Here is a 22,429-nt window from a genome sequence, read left to right as displayed (position 1 = left end):
TGCTTGCCCACTGTGGGAAATGTGTCACCTCGGAACATTGCCCCTATTTCACAAACACATACACAAACACATACACACCCCATGGATCCCAGCATCTGCAAATATTTGGATACTCAAAGCCTGGCAGTGTGCAGAGGGACACCTATCCACAGCATGTCCCTGTTGTACTGTCATAGGGGAACTGGGAGTAGTCTTGGCTCTCATCCTTGCCTCCCTGGAGACACTCACTTCGAAGCTTACTGTAAATGAAGAGACTCCACTCCAGTATTTGTTACTCCATTGTGGCCATCATTAGCAACATTAGCAGCAGTGCACCAACCACAACAGGCTGTTATGCTCTGTCTGCAGCAAAAACACACTGTTGCTCCATTTGGGAAAGCTACAGATAGGGCCGCTAACTCAAACGCTGGAACACTTCGCTGCCATACAGCTAGATAACAGATTCCAATGACATGGTTTATCAAAGGATTTTTAATCCAGGGAGGGGCTTTTGCTTATGTCGTGTTGAGTGATGATGTATGAGATGTTTCTTTACACAGAGAAGATAATTGCAGTGTGTTACACAGTGTGGTATAACTTTTTCCAGAATCACAACTCTTGTTGAACCAGACTAACATCTGTCAGCCATAAGGCCAGGCAGCCTCTGTGACATTGAGTCAACCTCACCCCTCTGGGGTGTGTGGCTTTGTCTGTCCCCCTCCTTCTCTGGCACCTACCCCTAGACCCAGATGCCCAGACACCGGCCCAAACCGCAAAGTCTGGGCCTGCCCCAGCCCATCCCCTGTTAAAGAACCGTGGTAAGCTAATTATGGGAGATGATACATATGACAGTAGCTGCCTAAGTGTTGCATTCTTTTAATTAGCCGCAGCAGTTGCCTCTGCTTGGCACATGATGGAAAGGACCTCCTGGATTGTCTGAGGATTCCCAGGAATATGATCAGCACACACACACGCACACACAGACAGACACATGACTTCGCAAACACATCTTGGAGGTGTCACTCACACATACACTGGAGAGTGGTAATTACCCTAACACATCCAGAACTGGCCACAGCCCATTCATTACCATAACATGTTGTAATGAAGTTTAATCCCTCATCATGTTGTCTGTGGTTGGAGAGTGGTGGCTGTTATACTCCACTACTCCAGATGTCTTCCAGGCTGTCTCTCTTCAGTGCTGTACTAGACTGAAGAGATGTCATTCAGTACCACACCTTTAGCCATTTCATTCTTTTTTTTTTGTTTATCTCTTCATTTTTTCCCCCTTATAAATTCATTTTGACATCATCCATCTTTGTTTCCTCCCTCCTCCCCTATCGTATTTTTCACCTTCTGTTCCTTCTTCCACATACCCTCCCATCTCTAAGAGAGTGTGTTATTTATTTCATCTGAATGCAGGGGCTCTTTGGTGCATGCTTCTCACAGAAATCAATTTCAGCTCAGACAGCATAACCAAACAAAGCACCGCACTCATTTCAGCATGGGCATAGATGTAACCCATCTCTCTCATTTTCTCCCTCCTGCTCCTTTATTGGAAGACATTTTGTTCTCACTCTGATGCCATTATGTCAATCACTGCAGACATGTGGTGATGTGTGAATGCAGCTGCTAAATGAGTCATGGCAAGCAATGATCATTAGAGACTAGAGAGTTTGCATCTGTTAATGTATATGTCAGTTTTGTTGCATGCGATTGTCACCTTTCAGTCTGAGTGCATACATGGAAGTTTTTCAGTTTTCACTCAGCCTGTTATAACTGTGTACGACTGAATGTTTTCATTCAACATCCTCAGGATTTGCTTGTCCTTACTGGACGACAACATAGATTATAAACAAGAGGCAGGTTTCTCCCACTGCTGTATGAATGAGAAAGACTCGAGCTGCCAGCTCTCATGTATCCTTTTCTCTGTTCTCAGTTGAGACCAACAGTTAATGCAGCTGCTGGATTGGCCTCTTTCCTTGCTCTGCTTTTATTGATTTCAGCCAGACACAGAGACAGACAGAAAGAAAGGGCCTTTTCAGGAAGAAGTTAAATGGTCAAGTAGCGAGTGGAGGGTGGCTTTCACCACTTTATTGACGAGGTGGAAAAATGTCACTATTATGGAGGCCCTTGCAGCAGATAGCGAGCTGATTGGATGAGTGCCCCCAGGTCAGAGTGGAGCACGTTCCCCCTGCAGCCAAACAAGAGCAAATAAAAGGGCAGAGGAATCCGCTTGAACTGGAGGTGATGTTTCTCTCTACCAGGCCTCTCTTTAGGCAACATTTCTCTGGGTGTAGAAGGCAAAGTGCTTGGAATCTGGACTGAGGGCTGATCTCTGGCGGACTTGTTCCCTCTGAACTCTCTTCTCAAAGCATTCTGGGTTTGCAACATTTTATAGCTCTAGGGACTTCCATGTTTTATGTGTTACACAAGCCCATGATACACACAGATGTTGAACCTGCACAGATGTTGCTATAACTACAGCTTGATAGCTGCTGAGACACGGAAAGAGGGTGAGAGATGAAGGAAATGATGAGAAATGCAGAGACTGGAGGTTGTGATCACATGGATCACACAGAGAAATGTCACTGTAGATGCAGACACTTCAAAGATGCTAACAAAATGGCTGACTTGAGGCTGACTGGCCTCAGTATGACATGTGTAAATGGTGTGAATCCACACTTTGGGCCAAAAATTGGGAATATTTTAAGTTTTATGTGTGATTGAAAATACACAAGGATATAGCAAAGCTTGTTTATGATACAGTGCACACCAGGGTCGGTGTATCATAAGACTACGGGCAGGTGTCACATTATTGATTGCCCCAGAAGTCAGAGGAAAGAATTTGTAAATGTCAGAAAATAAAAGGGAAATACATAATGGATATTTGCAAAGAGAGACTGTATGTTGTAGATAAAAATGAAACTGGGCATTGAATCTGACTTGTGAGACTCTACAGGATCCTGACAGAGATGCAGTTGTGAGCCCTGACAAATGGCTCAGGGTTCAAACACAAGCCACTTTCAGGCCCTGCCTGCTGACGTCAATCAGTTTAATTAGCCCAGCATATCATCTGGCTGGCCCCTCCTAGCAGCACAAGACAGACCTCTGGAAAGGTCAGCATGCCACAGCAGAGACAGAGCAGTGCTTAATCAGAGGTGAAATGGTTTCTTTTCCAAATTGATTCCAGTTCAGATCAGACAAGAGTGTCTTGTGTTGAGCCACTTAAAGACTTAAGGAAAAGGCGGCAGGGGCTTTTAAGAGGGCTTTTAAAACAAGACATTAACAAATAAAAACTGTTCTGGTGACATCTGGACCGGGGCCCAGAGAGCAGTGGGACATGTGAAAGATCTGTCTGTCTCTATCTTCATATCTTCCTGGTCTCTTTCCTCTGTTTTTCTCTCAGTGTATCCTTTTATCTCCTGCTCTGCATGTGACACAGTACACATTCGCATACGGACACACTCTCAAATGAACTGAGAAAATTCATGCAAACTCTGCAGGAAACTTTTTCCCCACTACAATGTAAAAATTGCAAAATCACTTTTCTAATGTTGACACAAAACAGTACGAAATAAATATTTTGTCTTCTCTCTCACAAAGTAAACTAAGTACCATTAACACTGGACCCCTGAGGCGTTATATCTTTTTACACCCTCTTTAAAGCTCTTTTTACAACAGGCTTGTCACAGCCATGTATACATAGAAGGAAACATCTGAGCTCGCCCACACCCACACACACATCTGCACACTGCACATTCACCAACTCCCTTATGCTGAATGCATAATATATGTAATGAAATAATGTTTCCAGTGGGGATGGTTGTGGCTGGGGGATGGAGATGTGAAGTGAATATCAATGTGGCTCCCCCCAGACTCCCTGGTTCAATTGGTGTGATGGTGGGGGGTAAATGAATATGTGGGAGTTAGAGAGGCTTTATCCCTTTGCCCAAAGCTACAGTGAGAAGTCCACACAGACAGAGGAGGGGGCTCTTCTCTGACCCACTCAGTCATTATGAACTTTAGATTCATGCATTCTAACTGATGTTGTGTCCTGTCTCGTCCCCTACATCCCATGTCCATGCTGGTGTTAAATGGTTGAACTCAGTCCTCTGGTTTAAAGAGTAGTTGTCCCATGCTAATCACTTTTCATTGGCAAATCCAAAGTACGATGCATTTGTGGCATGTAGACAGATAACACAGGCAACAGAGATCAGACACCGCCTTTCATATGGTGGCCAGTCCTACTATACCACAGACACGAGGTATGTGAGTTTAACCTGCTCTGAACCACAGCCTCTCCAGGAAATCTCAATGAAAATCAATGGAGAGACAAATTACATTTTCCCCTGTGCCTCACCTTGACTGACTCAAGTGAGCTCATCTGTTCCATCTTGTCAGAGTTAAGATGCTGTGTCTCTGTCAGCCGGGGCTTTGATGTTTTAAACATTACCATTAATAATGTTTTCAGCATCAAAATTAATTGCTGTGCTACTGTGTCCTGCTCTCTTCATCCTAAGCTGAAGCATGCATAAATCATGACTAACTACCTTTGTCTTGAAATTTTGAGGTCAGGAATTTGGGATGAGACCAAACTTGAATGTGGCCAAGCAGAGTCCGCTATGTTTGTGTATGTATGTGTGTGTGTGTGTGTGTGGGTGTGTGTGTGTGCTGAATGTTGCAACAGCATTACATGAATCTAGAAGATGTAGTGTTCGAAATATTTGTTTTATTCATTTGTTGGAACATTTCTCATTTATGTTGGAATATAATGACTATGTGAACATATGTAGCATAAAGTTTACTGTACTGGGCAAATGTGTGTGAGAGTTTGTGTAAGCACTGCAGGGGTTTTGGGTACTTTACCATGACCTCTATTTCAGTCTAATGATGAATTTTGAGTAAAATATGTGGCATGATCTGGGACTTTTGCCCAAATTACTGGAATGCCATTCAGTTTTTGTTTTTTTGGGGGGGTTTTTTACACTAAAACTTGAACTATCGGAGCTGTCACTGAGTTGGCTTTGGGATGCCGTTTATTGCTGGATGTGGTGACTTGAATTAGTTTAGTTTAGACACTAGAGAAGTATTTTTGTGACTTCCAGATGTTCTGTTATCTATAATTCCCAGCTGTGTTCTGAGAGATTAAATGAGCTGGAACGTTTCTGTCCAAGTTCTGTTATACTCATCAAACTCAGGGAAATGTAATTAGTGCCTTTTTGAGTTCACATCGCTTAGCAACTCACTCCTAAATAAACAATAAAAAATTGCCTTCCTTTTTCACTTAGCCACACCTCTTATCTGCCAAGCGCCTCCTCTTGAGTGGCTTTGGCCCTACCCAGTCTCTGGGGCCCCACAATGTGAAGACAGGGTGAGGAATGTGTGAAGCATCCAAAGAAACATGAACTGCTATTTTCCCACAAGTATGAAAAAACAGAGGCCATGGCTGTGGAATCTTTCTGACGCAATCAGCTAGTGGGATGGCTGCTGTACAGTTGGGATTTGGACAGGGGCTCAGGTCAGGGTGTTGTTAAAGCTGTAGTCTTAGGACTTAAAGATCTAAGCTGGACCTGGGCGAGTTAGAGAGCTGCTGATGAGGTTAAAACCTGATGAGTATAACTGGATGGAAAGATAGCAGGAGCTGCTGGATGGCCCCATTTGGGAGCACTCCATTGTTCCTGTTATTTCATTTTTTAACAGGCATCTGTGGGGCAGCCTATTAATTGTTTGTTGGCCAAACCATCATTAAAAAGTCAGACAGCAGGTGGCTTTTACAGAGATGTGAGAGGGGGCAGAGAGCTGAAACAGGAGAGAGGATCACTGAGGAGGCCCCAAGAGGCTCTCCTAGAGACCCAGATGATTACCACACTACTGTTGCCTCTGTAATTCTTCATACATTAAGACACAAGGTTGAAAGGAATTCCCAAACACAAAAACAGAGCAAACTTCAATGAGTCTCTCTTTCTTTCCTGATCTAATTATCGCTGCCCCCATAATCGCTGTTATATTCATCATAGTGCTCAGTATTTATAGGGTCTGTTTTCATCATAGTAATAATGTCACTCTGGAATTCCCATGCAGGCAGAGAGAGAGAGAGAGAGAGAGAGAGAGACAGACATACATCACAGAGTATATAGAGGAAGCAGCTGGAGAAAGGCAAGGCTGGTTCTTGGATCCAGATATCATTTGATGTTAAGGAGGCCACAACAACAGGACTGCAAATGTCCTCTTGTTTTGTCTGGACTTTTCCCTGTATCTCCACTGTGGAGTCTGCGTATCAACTGGGTCCAGCTGGGCCCTAACGTCTGATCCTTGTCTGGGCCTTGACTGTGTCCTGGAGCTGGCACTTAGCCTGCCACACTTTGTTAGGCCCCTACAAGCTTTGAAAGCCTAAATAAATTCATTCAACTTCTCTTTTTCTCTCATATTTAGCTTTTTTTGTGCTATATTAATAGCCTTTCTTTCTTTCTTTCTTTCTTTCTTTCTTTCTTTCTTTCTTTCTTTCTTTCTCTTTCTTTCCTTTCTTTCTTTCTTTCTTTCTTTCTTTCTTTCTTTCTTTCCATCTCTTCAAATCTGCATCCAACTTACTCCAGTGTCAACTCCCCTGTTCCCTCCCTTAACTCTCCATCTCTCTCTCTGCCCCCCCAACCCCCCCCCCCACTCTCAATCCACTCCTATTCCAAGGAGCCCACTGCCTCCTATTCTCTGCCCCCGCAATGTTGCTCCCAGTATTTGGGTATATATTTAACACCCACATGTGAGGCCTGGTGAAAGTGCCTGGGGAATGGAAAGGAAAACAAGCATGCCCTCTCTCCCGGCCCTTTAGTGCTGGCCTGCTATAAATACCTCCGGGTGGCGCGCCAGTTCCAGCACCAGTGGCATGGGAACCTCTCTCCCTCCTCTGGTCCATTGCTTGGCCACTTAAGTCCAGTCTGGGAAGGTTTTAGCCAGCAGGCTGGCCTGAAGGGTGGGCGGGTGATTAGGTGTGTGAAATGTGGACAGTGTAAGGAAGAAGTATGAGGGGCTGTGTATGGCAATGGTGGTCTTCCTGTTTGTTTTGTCTGCTTCTCTGAGGAGCATCCCTGTGTCTTCTCCCCCCCTCCGTTCCCATCATCTCCCTTTTCAAAAGACTTCATGTGTACTGCATTCTTGCTGTTTTGCCTTATGAAGATTGTATGAATACGTGCTTTTCAAACTGTTAAGAGAGAGATCCCCTTTTCTTCACTGCGGTGAAGCGTTTGTTATGTTACTCCCCCAAAAATTGATTTAGACTTTTCAAAGGTTTGTTCTTCACAGTGCTGTCTCCCTGTGTCAATGCACGACAGGCTCAGCTCATATTTTCAGAGTTTGAGGTAATAGTTTTAAACTGACAGACTAAACATCTCTCTCCCCGGCTGTTCCACTTCTACAGAGTAAATAGTTTTATGTGCACAAACACACACACACACACATACACACACACACACACACACACACACACACACACACACACACAACACACACACACACACACACACACACACACACACACACACACACACACACACACACAGACAAACTGGGTGACTGACTTAGTCTAATGATTATTTCTTTTTGGTTTGTGGGGGTTAAGGAGAATTTGCTGGGTTGTAAGTTAAAAGACATAGCGTAGGGGCCTCTTAGGACGCTTTCTTACCTTCTCTGCCTTTCCTCATTTAGGTTAACCATTATAGTTTTATACAGTAGATGGAATACAGACAGTATCCTTGTACTGTATGTCTCAGCTATAGGACATATTTTTGGTGTTTTTGGACACTAATATGTTTCTTATATTCAGCTATCAGTTCATTTGTACACATAGATTGTGTCAGTTCCAGTGTCAGCTACAAAAAGGATACTTTAGATCAAAGCTTTTTGTTTGGTCATTTAACATACTGAGTCTACAGATTATATGTCTATGTTGTTCCTTTCCCCCCCTCACACCTCTTAGCATTCTCCCTATGTCTCTTTTTCTCTCCCTCTCTTAATACTCTCCTTTCCTTCTCTCCCACCCCTACAAGGCTCACTTGTTATTTTTTCGTACAAGGTCCTGTAATTAAGTTTGACATAAGCACAGGGATTAAATATGCGGTTGAGGAGGGAGAGAAAGGAGCTCTGTTACAATCTCAAGGCCAGCTGTAAAATGGAACCAGATTGCGACACTTGGAGTTGGAAAGTTTGGGAAAGGTGCCGAGACTGGAGCTGTGTTCTACCAACAACGGGATCTGAGTCTTTCTCCAGCTTTAGAGCAGCCAAAAGACTACTGAGTCTCTGGCCAAAAAAGCTCATATTAAAAATCCTTAGGCAGAAGACTAACATACAGTCTGATCCAATGATAATTTCTTTTTCAGCTAAGAGACTGCCATCTCCTCCAGCTAAATATTAACTATTGTCTGTCCAACCAGATGACTGATACCCTTACCGCAGCCAAAACCTCTGCTGCCAAAATAGTACTAGAAAGCAAAATACTTGATAGTTAACTGCATGTTTACAATCTATGAGCACAGCATGTATTGCTTCCCTTAACAATAGACGTCTAATTTTTCTGCCAGTTTTTACTTAGTTATCAAGCCCAATAAACAAAACATTTTGATTAAAACCAGATGATAACTTCATGACACAAGTAAAAAGCATAGTTTTTTTAAAATATGTTTATAGGTTGCCAAATTAATCTAACAAGTGAAGAAAAAAGGGCAATCACACGCATAACCTCCTACTGATGGTAAGAATGGAAAAGTGATTGTAACTCTAAACCATAATGCAGCAGGAAAAACCATTTCACATGCTATCACTCAATCACTGACACCAAATATAGAAATATAGGCTAAGATCAGCCCCCAGTGCACCAAGCGTGTCGATAGGATTTTCTTCTGTTCTGAACTCTGAGAGGTCTCACATGGAACTTTGCATTCTTAAATAACTCTGGCAAAACGCTTTAATCTTAATGAGTCTGAACAGCAAATCTCTCATCTGCAGCAAAAAGGATTAGAAATGCAGAAAAAAAGACTGCCGTTCCACTTTGATGAATTGTGTTTAGAAAATCCCTGGGCATGAAGTTCCCCCAATGAACAAAGCGTTAGGCGAGAACGGTTGCTTTTAAACAACACAACTTATCTGAGAAAAACAGAACATGCATTTAAGTGAAAATACAAAAGCAGAGCTGATTCGACTCCTCTGCAAATGATAAAAGTGACTAACTCTTTTTCTCAATCCACTTAGCTACTTTTGGAATCAAACCTGGAGTAGCTTTGCACAAATTACGTGCATTGTGTTTTCAGTGCTTCATCAGTGGTGTGTTTATTTACTCTGCATGAAGCATTCTGCCATTGTTAAGAATAAATAAATGAATTCATAATTTTTTTGCTTCTTGGTAGGAGCACTTGAAATGGGTGATGCAGTGATGAAGAAGGGAGTTGATGAACAGAGACAGTCAAGTGCCAAGAGGTGTTGCATTCAAAACCACAAAAACTCTGCTGCTCCCAGTGTAGTTTGCTGTGGTTTTTCTCATGGCTTAAAGAAGACAAACTTTTTTTCTTTTTTTTTTTTACAAAGTGTGAAAATGGAGTTAGTTAAGTATTCTATTATGCAGAGGTGTTTATTTGTATTTGATTAATACATTATTGATAATATGTTAATGTAATCCAAATCAAAGCAGTTCGGCGTTTACTTGATTAATTATTACTCTGTGGTGTAATTTCCCCAAACAGTCTCTCTGAGTGGTAAGGGTTAGAGCAGTAAGCCTCTGGCTAGTTCAGACTGCTCAAACTACAAAGAGCCTTACTGCACTGGGACCTGCTCTTGGTTCCCCCGTTCCAACACCCCATCCACCTCCCCAAATGCCCCCAGGCCTTTAGAAAACGACTCTGGCTGACTTTCGCCGTATTTATTTTACCTTTCCTTCCAAATCAGCGCTCCCCTTTGTTTCCTGTAATGGACATAAGAAGAAGAAGATACCGCTGATACAGGCCAGACATATGATCCATATTAATGAGAAAAACACCATTATGCCAGATACACAGTATATCCTCCTGAAAAAAAGGTCATATCACCAGGATGTGATTTAAAAAAAAAAAAAATTATATATATATACACAGTATCTAGTATATATATATATATATATATATATATATATATATACATACACACACACATATATGTATACATACATAATTTTCTTCCTGCTCAGCACAAGCCTCTGTGTTGCAAAGACGTCAATGTCTTGTTTGTAGAGTAGTGATAAATATTAGCATGCACTTGACCTATATTGATCCCCCAGTAGGATGTATACCCACTCCACCATGTTGAGCCTAAACATCTGGTCAACAGAATGCTCCTTTGAATGACAGATAACATCTGGGAAGTCTGCTGCTATCACAGGAAACAATGTTCCTATCTCCCCCTCCCCGCCCCTCTATCTCTCTCCACTCGCTCCCCCCTTGTCCCTCTTTCCCCATGTCCTGCTCATAAGCACATCCCTCTCATTGATTTCCCATTAACCCCTTCTAGACTGTGAGTATCTGCCCACCCAGACACACAGACACCAATGGATTGATTAACAACATAATGGCATCACTATGGCTGCCCGTTCTCATCAGTCTGACCTGGTCTGCAGGCTGGTCCAGTCCATGTCCAACTGTCTGCTGCACTCCCCCCTCTTTGTCTCCACTTGTTATTTGGCTTTTCACTGTATTTCCTTCCTTCCTTCCTTCCTTCCTTCCTTCCTTCCTTCTTTCCTTTTCCCTCTCCCTTTGTATTTTTTCAATTCTTCATTGTTTCCTTACACTTCCCATTTATTTCCCTTTCTTAACTATTTGTCCTCATCATCCTTTGCCCTCTGTATCTTGCTCCTCCTCTCAGTACCCTGTTAATATTCACCTGGCATTCAGACTCAGGTCACACATGTAGAACCACAATCCAAGGCACAGTACTTAATGTTCCTGTAGGCTTTCACAAATGATAAAACGTGTATGGGTGTGGGTGTCGGTGTGTGTGTGTGTGTGTGTGTGTGTGTGTGTGTGTGTGTGTACAGATATATCACTTTATGGGCTTGCAGGTATGTGCTGATTCACTTTAGACAGGAGTCTGGGATGAACTAGGATCTATACATTTAGTTGATTCAAAATAGTGCAGACTAACTTTTACAAAGGATGAGAAAATTAAACTTGTATCTGTGTGTGGGTGGCCGTATTGATGTGTGCATATGTTTAGATTTTTTTCTTTTGTTGTTGAACAGACTGTGTGTTAAAATATATACTTACATGAAAGAATGCCATCATATCTGTTTCACTATGTATTTCCTCTCTCACTTTGGCGACTGCTTTGGCGGCAGAGATAAAGTAAATGTGTGTTTGTTAGGTTGTGTTTGTGAGCCACAACGGAGGCAAGTTAGAAAAAGCCCTTCATTTAAGCATGGCGTGCCTCCATCAGTCCTAGTCTCTGATGTACAAAGAGCCCAGAGGAAGGAGCTTCACAGCTGTTTGTAAACTATGAGAACAGGAAAGGTCAACAAAGTAATGCAATGCCGTTTTTGTAACGCATTTTCATCTCTCTCTCTGTTCCATAGTGAGACAGCAGGGCTGCGCCCTGCCTCAGTAGTACTGGTGCATTTAAATTACTGTTCTTGCCTGGAGAATAATGGTGAAAGCATAACCCCATTGTATTCTTTGATAAACTCTGGAAAATGCATGGTATAAGCTGAGGAAGAGGCGCGGTTTAAGGGCACAATTGCCTTGCAAATCTACCATGGCAAAGTTTTTCTGAGTGAGAGAGAGAGAGAGACAAGGAGGAAGAGAGTGGTGAGAAGAAGGGGAAATGTGAAATCGAGGGTTGAGGGAGAAAGAAAGGGGAGAGGGAGATGGAGGATCCAGCATGTGGGGGGGTCTGTGTTGCAGGGACATGTGTTATCTCTGGGTGCAGAGGTCTTTGTTTGCAGGGCAGAGAGGTATAGATTTCCTCTCCATGTCAGTGCCTTTATTTAGGGCTCAGCACAGAGGGGACAATAGCAAACTAATCCACTACTGAATCAGGATTAATATTCAAGCTGCAAATATTAATTCACAGCCAAAAGGAGGAAATGCAGAATGTGTCAAAATGCTCAAACAAATAAAGAACAAAAAAGCCCAAGATCCTTGACCAAAAATTCCATCCCGAGTCTTTCATATGAGTGCATTATTTTCATTGGGTCCTACAGTCTTGTCTCAGCATTCTGTTTGATTTCTGTATTAATCTTCATAATGATTTTCTATAGAAGAGCGAGAGCTGGGGGAAGCTGAAGAACTGCATGTTGTTTTTGGCTATTCTCCTCACTAAGCTCTGGATTTAAGATCTGGATTTGAATATTTATGATAGAAAATAATAGAGGTTATAAAAATAAGTCCCTGCAGAGCTGGGCTGTAAGTTATAGGGGTAAGCAATGCCTCCCACATCAAAGAAGCCTGGAGATGTTGGCCAGTAGTCTGATACCTATAAGCCTATAGCTCTTCAGCACAGCCCAGCAGAGAGTGTGGTTCTGCTGAACATGTATGATCCAAAAGTGTCACTCACCATCATGAGCAACCAGAATTTAGTACAATTTAGGTTATTTAGTTCATTTAGTTTTGTCTACCTCAAAACAAGAGAAAACAAATCTGCCACCAGGGTGAGATCGTTTGACTTGTTTCAAATATAGTTTCACTTGTGTTGAGATTGAAACATGTGACAGTATTCGTAACTGACAGGTGGATTACTCCTCTGGTTTCAACATCATATCACTTGATCCAAGAAAATGTTTTAAACTTGGTGGTTTGCATTTGAAACAAGTGACACTTTGCCTTCCACTTGACAGTTTTTTTCATTTTTCAGAAATACTCTGATGTTAAGATTCAATACCAGACTTATGATGATTTTACAGATCTGTGGAGACGAAATGTTTTCTGATGCTCTCCTCTTCAATGTTTGGAAAGCAGGGCAGAGCGACCTGTCCCAACAACATGAGGAGTTAACATGGGCATTCAGGGGACCAGCCTGACGGTGTTGTGTGAAATATAAAGTGTTTGATATATATTTAATGTATGTCAGTAATACTGTACTTTTAGTCCATTACTTTCAAATCTGTTTAACAGGCCACATCAGTGAAATTGAGCCGTTAAATATTTTACCTACCAGTCTCAAGATGTTTTTTTGTTATTTATTTATGTCCCACATGACCATGAAAAAGAGACATAGAAAAGTTTTGACACCAGATTAGTACTTTAGTATTGTCCAAACAAGCGAGCATGCACGTCCGCACCACACCCCTTTCAGCACACACACATACACACACAAGCACAGTAATCCCACACCAGGGGGTAGAGGCCTGTTGTATACCAGCCTGAAACACCATTGTGATGTTCAAAGGGGTTTCACAGAGGCTCTAACCATTGATAAGGTCTAATGTGATGAGGGACTGTAAACTTCATCTTTTATACATGGCAACATAATGTGAAAGGTCAGCTTATCTTAATCCTCAAATCTGCAGCATCCAGGCCCGTGGCCCCATTTCATGAAGTTAAAGAAATAATCTTGGAGTCCATTCTGAAGACGGCCCTTATTATCTTCTCCGCAAGGTCCAATCAGAAGATATCATTAGAGTGTACTATGAATGCACTGTAAGGAATGATTATTTCTCTTTTCTAATCGGCCCCAATCATATCATAGAATCAGTTGGACTGTGTGCTCATGGTGAGAAGCTTTATTATGTCCAGTGATTAATCATCAAGCACTACCTTATCCCTCTTAGACACACAGCGCACTGCTGGCCCTGCTCACAGAGGGAAAATGGGAAAACATCATCTTCATCAGCACGGTGCTTACCTGATTTTCCATACTCTTTAGTTCACCATCCCCAAGGGCCTTATACAGTAAAATGCTGTTGTGCATCATCATCTCAAGGATATCAGCATGGTTTTAAGACCAGCCATTCACTCAGGCTCCACGTAGAGGCTAATCAGTGTTGGGTACCAATGGTTATAAAGTAGCACTCCATTGTGTTTTGCCCCATTCATTGTTTTAAATGTGCCACACCATCCTGATTTGGCTTCCGCTGGATTTTGTTTGTTAACTTCTTGATCTGTTTCAATCTGTTCTCCTCTATAGCTGCCAACAAAAATGTCTTTTTTCTTAATAAAGAAGTAACAATGTATCCTTAAATTCCAAACAAAAGGAGGACAGATCACATAGACAGTCGGGAAGTGAACGTAGCTATCATATTTAGTGAATTAATGCAGGTCAGAAAGGTTATTATCTCAAGGCCAAGTTTGGGCAATTTGTTGTTTAGGAATCCTTTGTTCTCAACTGAAAGTGTGTCAAATGTAGACAGATTGTGAAATATTTATTCCTTGACTGCAGATCATATTAGAATGTTATTGTTTGTTTCGTTTTGTATTCCACCCCTAATTTGCCAGTGGTACAGTTTCTCGGGAAGTCTAACAAACACACATCAACTTTAACAAAGGTAGACCCCATCCTGTAGCCTTAATTAGAAGGAAATTGTAAACAGACGCATGCCTCTCTTTTACGGATTATCCATACTTTATGACTGAATGTTTGAAGTTATGAGGGATTCTGAATCAGCACTGCTCGAGTGGTGCTCTTATAGGACATTGTTGTCTTCAATTATTTTCAGTTATATTCCCGTCTGTAAGAGGCAGGGGATCATTTATTATTTAAAGATGCAATCGTTGCTGTTTATCTGGGATTTTTAAAACCGGGTTATCTTTTCGCATAGTTTTTTTGATTAAAAGGAACAAAGTGTAATAAAGTGCAGTTTCAAATAGATGCTTGTCTCTCTAGCGTGAGAGCTCATCTGCCATTATTGTGATTTAATATGAACGGTGCCAAGCAGCTGCCGAGAGACAAGATCTAACAAGCATCAGGGATGCTTTAGTATGTACATAAAGGGTTTCACACAGACACAAGCCGGTGCATGCGCGCACACACATATACACACACACACACACAAACACACACACACACAAATGCACATTTAGTTGCAGACTAACAATCATGCGTATCTTTATCCATATGTCTTAGCCAAAGGTGGTTGACAGAAAGACTCCTCGTTAATTGTTTTTGTATCTGGATTAATGAATTTTCTTGGGAATAAGTTGTGATGATTTGAACAAATACTGATCACTGGCTTCTTGGTTTAACTTAATCATTTTAGGAGACAAAAAAAACAGAAAACCAAACAATTTAAAGCAACTTGAGTAATTGTGCATGCAGCATTTACACACTGATGACTGGTATCCTGCCTGTGTCTGTCTCTTTATAAGCAAGAAGGAATAGATTCTAAGCCTGCAGACCCACATTCAGTCAGAGTACACTACTGTAGTTCAATACATCTTGCTTCAACATCCTTTATTTCATTACTCAATAAAATTGTCATGCACAGAGCTTCATCCCCCAAGTGCACCCTAAGAATAAAACCTTTCTTCCAGGTTTGTACAGCAGTTGTAGTTCCAGTCCTCCTACTACATTTCACTGTTCTTACACATATTTTTTTAAACCCCAAAGCCCTACAACTCTTGTTGTGTCCCTCTTATGGTCACTAGTATCCACTCGCACCACCATCACTCTTGTTCCTTCCAATACTTAACTTTACACTGAAGCCTTTGCCCCTGAGACACTAGTGTTGGGAGATTAGTCCAGCCTCAACTGAAGTAGACATACTGCAATCAATACCTGATATAAGCAGCCCGCCTGGGTCAGGCGACCTTGCTGTATGGCACCCACGGCAACTCTAGTAAAGTCCTTATAAAATCTGGGTGACTGACCCCTGACGACCTGGGCAGATAAGGTCAGTCTGGCCAGAGTGACCTAGAGCCAAGAGGCCAGTGTCCAGTCAGTCTGGCTGTCCTATAATGAAGTGGTCAGTATTGCCTTTCTGTCACTCAGCAATTACTGGGAGAGATATGGAGCCATAGATAGGTGCTGAATGCACAAGGAGGCAGTGGCCACAGAATTACATTCACGAGGCAAAGGACCGGTAAAGTGACATGTAAACTACTCTAATATGGACTGGTAATGACTGGGAACAAGATGGATCGAAAGGAGTCTGACACCTTCAGTGGGACTGCATTACATCTGTACATGTAGTCACCAGAAACACTACTGTAAAGCTTTTGTTTAATAGCTGCTCCTAAAAATCGGAAGATTTTCTGCAAGAATAAATTATGAATACAGCCCTCATTGTATAAACATCAGGGGAATTAGCATTCTGCAACATATTTAAGATCATACTTCAGATAACTCTCAAATTATTTAATTATTATATTTGCAGATTAAATTACACACACTGTAAAAAAAAAAAAAAAAAAAATGCCAGTAAACATCAATCAAACATCATCATTGATAATGTATTGGGGATTATCCTAGATAACTGATCTAGAGGGAGCCATTGATAGAATGTGTCCCGAATGTATTAATGACAGAGATGTAATCTGCAGATTGAGAAGTGACCATATTAAAAGACAAACAGACTGACATGCAAGCAGAGGTCATGTTTCCTGCACAAATAGAGGCCTGCGTATGTCACAGTGTTTCTCCCATGGCCTGTTGTGCTCCCCCACACAGGTCAGGGGCTAGGAAATCCCCGAAGCCATCCAGCTGCTGCCATCAGAGACTCTGCATTCTTCTGTCTGCTAACTATTTAGTTGTCAGTGATTTGGTTAAGTGGAATTGACTTTTATCTGTGGTGTGCTGTGGGGCTGCCAGTGGCAATTCAGAATCCCCCTTCCTCAGCTCCTGTCTTAGCCTGGTGTCACATCCAGCACATTGCTATTGGCAACTGAGCCAGGCCTAATCAATAGCTCAGGTCAGGGATGGCCCGCGGCTCTGCTGTGGGTGGGCTATTGATCCGACACACACACACTCCCACAGGTTGCCCTGACAAACCGGGAAGTCGTGGCCTTGGACGGAGCGAGAGAGAAAGGAAGAGAGACGACAAATGAACAGGGCTGCTTTCCGTCTGCTCTACCTGCTGAAAAAACAGTCATAAAAATAATTTATTTATTGATTAGCAACCAATGTATACCTTTATTCATGATAGGTTAAAATGATCTTTATTGAAATTGATATTTCAAACGGAAGTGATATGCCTCTGAAAAACCTGAGCACACATTAAAATTAGCACCAAGAGAAACTGATAAAACCATTCAGATGCAAGCCCATTGTAACCACACGAGACCTCTGCCCCTGTCTGTCTCTCTTTCACTCTCACTCTCTTTTCTTTCTCTTTGCTGTGTGGATCCTCTGTTGTCACTCTGTCAGACCTGTGGCCAATGAGCAAGAGTCTAGTTATTTTTGTTGCAGTTTTAAATGTTGCTCCCCGAGCTCCTTATCAGCACCACAATAAGAACTCTTGGGAACAATTAAACATGGGCTTTAACTCAAGTCTAACCACAGAGGTAAAAATAATCGCACAATGTTTCCAAATGGAAGTGGCTTCAAAAGAGCTATTCAGTTATCACAAGCTGTCTGCCTCTCCCGCATGTATTCCCAAACTAAATCTCTGTCGCTGTGGAACTATTGGAACATATGACAAGCATATTTACCCAGCTTCACAAACCAGGCCCATGTGGAATTCAAAGTCTTTTTTTTTTTTTACATGTTTTCTTTTTTTTTTTTTTTCATCCCTGAAATTGACAGTTGAATAAATATGTATTGTCTATGAGACTTTGTTGTCGTATACGGGAGATCCTCTGCAGAACAGGCAATTATATATGCTATTACAGGAATATGTCTTGGTCTGGTTACAGGGAAATTAAGTTTCTCCGGAAATCTTTTTCATTTCTCATTTTAAAAGTCTTCAGTGGTATGAGAAGAGAAATTACTCACAGCAGTTCATTTGCTATTAAATGTAATCTTGAAATCATAAGAGGCTGTCCTGCAGTAGTATCATACAAATAATTATAGATTAATTTTGTTGGCTCTAAAAGCAGATGATTAATTTTGAAGTCTTGATGGAAGTCATGCTGCTCTGGTTTGTTTCTCCTGAAAGACATTTATTATGTGCTCAGATTTTAGGGATGAGGTACAGAAACCGTGGGTGCTCTGACAGGACTGCAATGGAACTCTTTCTCTGCTGTCATAATTTTCATCTGTGTTCAAAATGTGTTTCTGACTGTTTTTTTATTTCTTTGTTTCTCGTTCCAGGTGATGCTGTCATCCTGATTTGTTCCTCTTGTGACCCGGGAGTCCCTAAATCCCAAACCATATAGCTTTGGAAAACCCTGGAAATACCTGGAATTCTAGGAGTGTATCACCAAAACTTCTTAAGGTGCCCAGGCACCGGATCAATAGCTTTACATTCTCCTTTATTATTTTTTGTGTATACAAAGAAAGAGACGAAAGTCTGAACATTAGCAATAGCCGCTGGCCATCCACCATTGCTTCGACGAACCTGCTGTGACCAAGAGGGCGTGACCTTTCTGCCTGCTGACTTCAAACAGACACTTGAAAAGAAAACGCAGTCAGAGAGGCTTCCGCGTGGTGGCAACTCAGACCAAAAACCCCATCAGGTAAGGCTGTGAAGTCCCCCTTGCTCCTGCTGTCCAAGCCCTAAGCCCTTTAACTTCTTCAGGGCTTTGAAGCTAACTTGTCCCCAGTCTGTGTCCCCCCACACGGTTAGCTCGCCTTCAGAGTTGGTGTAAAGGAAAAGGCTGACAGATAAACGCTCTGCTTTCATGCTCTGCTCACCTGTTTGTTCCTCTCGGATTAGAGGATCTGAATATGTTGAGGTTGTTTGGTTGATAGACGCTCGCCGTGGGTTCTTCACTTGTGCCTTGCAGATTCAGCCAATGACCAGCCAGGGCTAGAGCAAATGCACGTGAAACGTGACTTGGTGTGTGCGTGACCAGGTGGATCACACTCCCATATACACACATGCATGTTCTCATTAGCTATTGTATGTGTCACACTCTGTGAACTTGCAAATGCATGCTGTGCATACACGTAAACCTGCAGATCAACATATGTAAATGTGAAAACACATGGATAGGAGATACATTTTATTTAGTTTCACACATTGACACATTTACAGTACACACTGCACTGTACGCTTTCTATTACAGTTATCAGTAATGTTGTCAGTAATGGGATGTGTGAATCTTCCAAGACGTGGGTGTTTTTTAGTTTGCAAAGGGGACAAAAGGGATTTTCTAGCTGATAAAATGTCATCGCTATTTGTGTGTATGTTTACCGACGGGTGTATGTTATGTTTTGTATGTGTGTGTCTGGTTCGTATAAGAATAGATATACAGTATGCATTTGAATGGTGGCACATTTCTGATGCATACATGCATTTTTGGGCTTCATAGCACATGGTTGTGAAATGAGTATTTCCATTCAGAGTGACTTTGAAATTGATTTTGCTCAGCTTCACTCTTGTAGTTTTATTAAGATTCGGTTTCCCAGTTGTTTTGCAGAAGACTGACAACAGATTTTCAGTCAGTGATTAAGACCTGATCCCAGGTTATCTGGACTATATTAAATTATTCTGCTTGATAAGGGAATCTGTATGATTTTATTTTTTCTCAGGCAATAACATGGAATCAAATAGAGCCTGATATAAGGATATAGAGATTAGGCTTTGTTACCTACGTGGCAATGCATTTCCTCTCTCTACTTTTTGCTCTGAAAATAGGCCTAATTAAAAATAAAAAGTTTTTATGCAATTAAGCTAATATACTGTAAGAAAAGATGACACTAAAAGCAGCATGACATACTGAGTGAGATGAGTTATGTCGTTAAGGATCTAAAGAGATTTGTTTGGAAAAGTTCAAAGTAATTTGACAAAATTTGGGTCACCGAAATTTGGTACCCAGCAGTAAGTCTTTGTTTTGAAAATTAGAATGAAGAAAGAGAAAATAAATAAATACCATATTTTTTCTTTAAAGATTATTTTTAGTATGAGGAAAGCACTTGAAAGCACATGCAACTATATTTATTGTTGTGGAGCTAATTAAGGACGTGATCTGAAATGTAGTTTCTATAAAGTCTGATTTAGGGCCCAAAGGGTCAGCTGCCTCACAATAGGACAGCGATAATACAGCAGGAGTCAGGAGTAGAGAGGGCTCCAGTCTGGGGGATAGCAGCTCCCCTCCCTGGCCTGTGTGCTGATGGAGCTGCACTCCTTGCCCAGGGCTCCAGGGCTCCGACACTAGACGTTATTTTTCATGTGGGCTGCACACTGTTCTGCTGCAGTCAGGGTTGCTCCCTTTGTGCCACCCCTCCCCCCTTTAAGACAGAAAGACATGCATGATTTCATACATGAAAGATATATGTAATTGGACGGCAGGGCCTATGCAATACATTTACAATTCTAAACAGAATACGTTAAACCCAGTTTCCTCTTTCTCTCCCCTCTTTTCTTCCTCAGGAAATGTATTTGCACATATTCAAAAACATAAGATCAAAAAATAGACCAAACACAGGTTATCATTCTTGTTACATGCTTTATATCTCATGTGAACGTTCAAAATGCACAAGCGTTGCCAATGTATCTCAGCTCCACTTTGTCGGTGTGTGGCTCAGGCAGTTGTGTTGTGGCTTTAAGAGAAATACAGTGGATTCTGGCAATAATGTACTGCAATATGTACTTGTAAATGGATGTGTATTCAAACACTCACAGTAAATCTGACGCTGCCACCGCAGTTAATGGGAGAAAACATGTTTATCATATTACTAATCACAGCAAATGATGGTTTAGTTTTCAATTAAAAGTGTAGTCGTTGGTTTTACTCGTCATCAAGATATCTTTTTGAATTCAATAGAGAATAGATTTAAAACATTTTTATCCATTTTAATGTACAAATACCAGCCAGAAAATGTAATACATTCATGTAAAAAAAGAACCAAAACCTGAGGATTATACATTGTAGTTTGCATAATGCCGATTGTCTGTTTAGTTTACATTCTCAAATGAAACTCTTCAGACACCGAAAAGAAAGGGAAAAACATAGAGCTGCATTAAATTTAAATTAAGCATTTCATAGTGACAAAACAATCTGTGTTCCCTTTCAGAATACAAGTTATTTTTGAAAAATAAAATCACATTATGCAGAAATCTGCTGTGTGTTATTATTTGGACTTGAGGAAGCCTCAATCCACCAGTTACTTATTAGAAAGATCTACGACTATTGTTTAAAATCTGGGCACAGTGGGGTATTTAAAACAGTTCTGTCGTGGCAAAATAGGCCTGAAAAATAGTTATGTATAAAATCATTGCAAATTTCAATTGTAATTCAAGTTCCAGAAGAGCAAAAGACTAATTTTATGACTCCAGATTAATTTACAGGCTGCCATGAATTGAATGTCTGTGATCTAATGCACACATTTTATCCTCTAAGCTATGGAAGAGAATATCACATCACTGTCTGTCATTTGACCACAGGGAGGGTATGACCTTTTGGAAATTCAAAGACAATTTTTCATGTTGATATCTTTTTGCCCCTATAAGAAGAAAAACAACTTGTTTAACTGGATTAGATTACATTCAGACACGCTGCTGAGTTGTAGAGATGCACAACACTACAAATTAATAATCACATATCTTACAGAAATGGAAGCGCTAATACACAGATCCTAATTTCTTCTAAAATGACAGCAGTCACACACATGTGAATGCCTGTGTGAGTGTTAACACGGTTAAGATAGGACCATAGACACGAGTCAATCTCTATAGAACCAAACCTCCTGTGTCTCATACACAATAGACAGACAGCCAGACTACTGATTGAGCGAAACACAAAGTACAGTATGTGCTTGAAATAGGTGAAGGGTAGTATTTCTGCCACAGGAATGAAGCCGATTGTTACATGCGCTGAAATTCATAACGCAAAGATGATCTTGGCAGGAAAGCAGGCCATGTGAGCTGGGTGTGCAGGTAGCAAGGATACAGGTGTCACTCCTGAGTGTCTTCCCTGTACCTAATATGCCAAGCCTCTGACGGCTGGCATGGTAGCATTTAAAGCTCAGATCGTGAAATTGACAGATAATGTGTTTTCTATTAACAGACTGAGTTTATGAGGCACTTTACGTATCCATGCATACAGTACTAACATGACGCAGGTGAGGAGCGCATTGGTAGATGGTGCAGACTGGGGCAGACCTCCTCGTGTAAGGTCTTAGCCCACCCCTCCTGTAGTGTGTCTGTCCTGCAAAAGTAAACACCTTCACTATTAACTCCCTTAACAAGCTAACACCTAAAAAAAGAAACAGCTCCACTAATCACTTGGTTTTATTGGCTCCAGGAACACTTGAGGCTATGGGGGGCTCACCTCCACTGAGGTATTTAGAGCACTGGGGCCAAACCAATTGATGGACAGGCAATGCTCCATGACCCCTACCCTCCCAACTCACCACCCACAGCAAATATGGGTGGGATCACCTGCCACAGAGGCAAAGTTTAGGA

At 41.5% G+C, this 22,429-nt stretch overlaps 1 protein-coding gene across 1 annotated transcript in view; it reads left to right on the top strand.

Moving 5' to 3' along the window:
- The window catches only part of zfhx3b (zinc finger homeobox 3b), a 196,118-nt gene that overhangs the window by 24,261 nt on the left and 149,428 nt on the right, over positions 1–22,429 (top strand). The window contains exon 3 of the mRNA XM_056382906.1: positions 18,172–18,536. The gene's annotated coding sequence lies outside the window, so the exon portion shown is untranslated. The remainder of the gene's footprint in view (positions 1–18,171; positions 18,537–22,429) is intronic.

Source organism: Seriola aureovittata, chromosome 1 (assembly GCF_021018895.1).
Source record: "Seriola aureovittata isolate HTS-2021-v1 ecotype China chromosome 1, ASM2101889v1, whole genome shotgun sequence".
NCBI lineage: Eukaryota > Metazoa > Chordata > Actinopteri > Carangiformes > Carangidae > Seriola > Seriola aureovittata.
The sequence above is the reverse complement of the archived record's forward strand: the minus strand, read 5'-3'. Positions and strand labels throughout refer to the sequence as shown.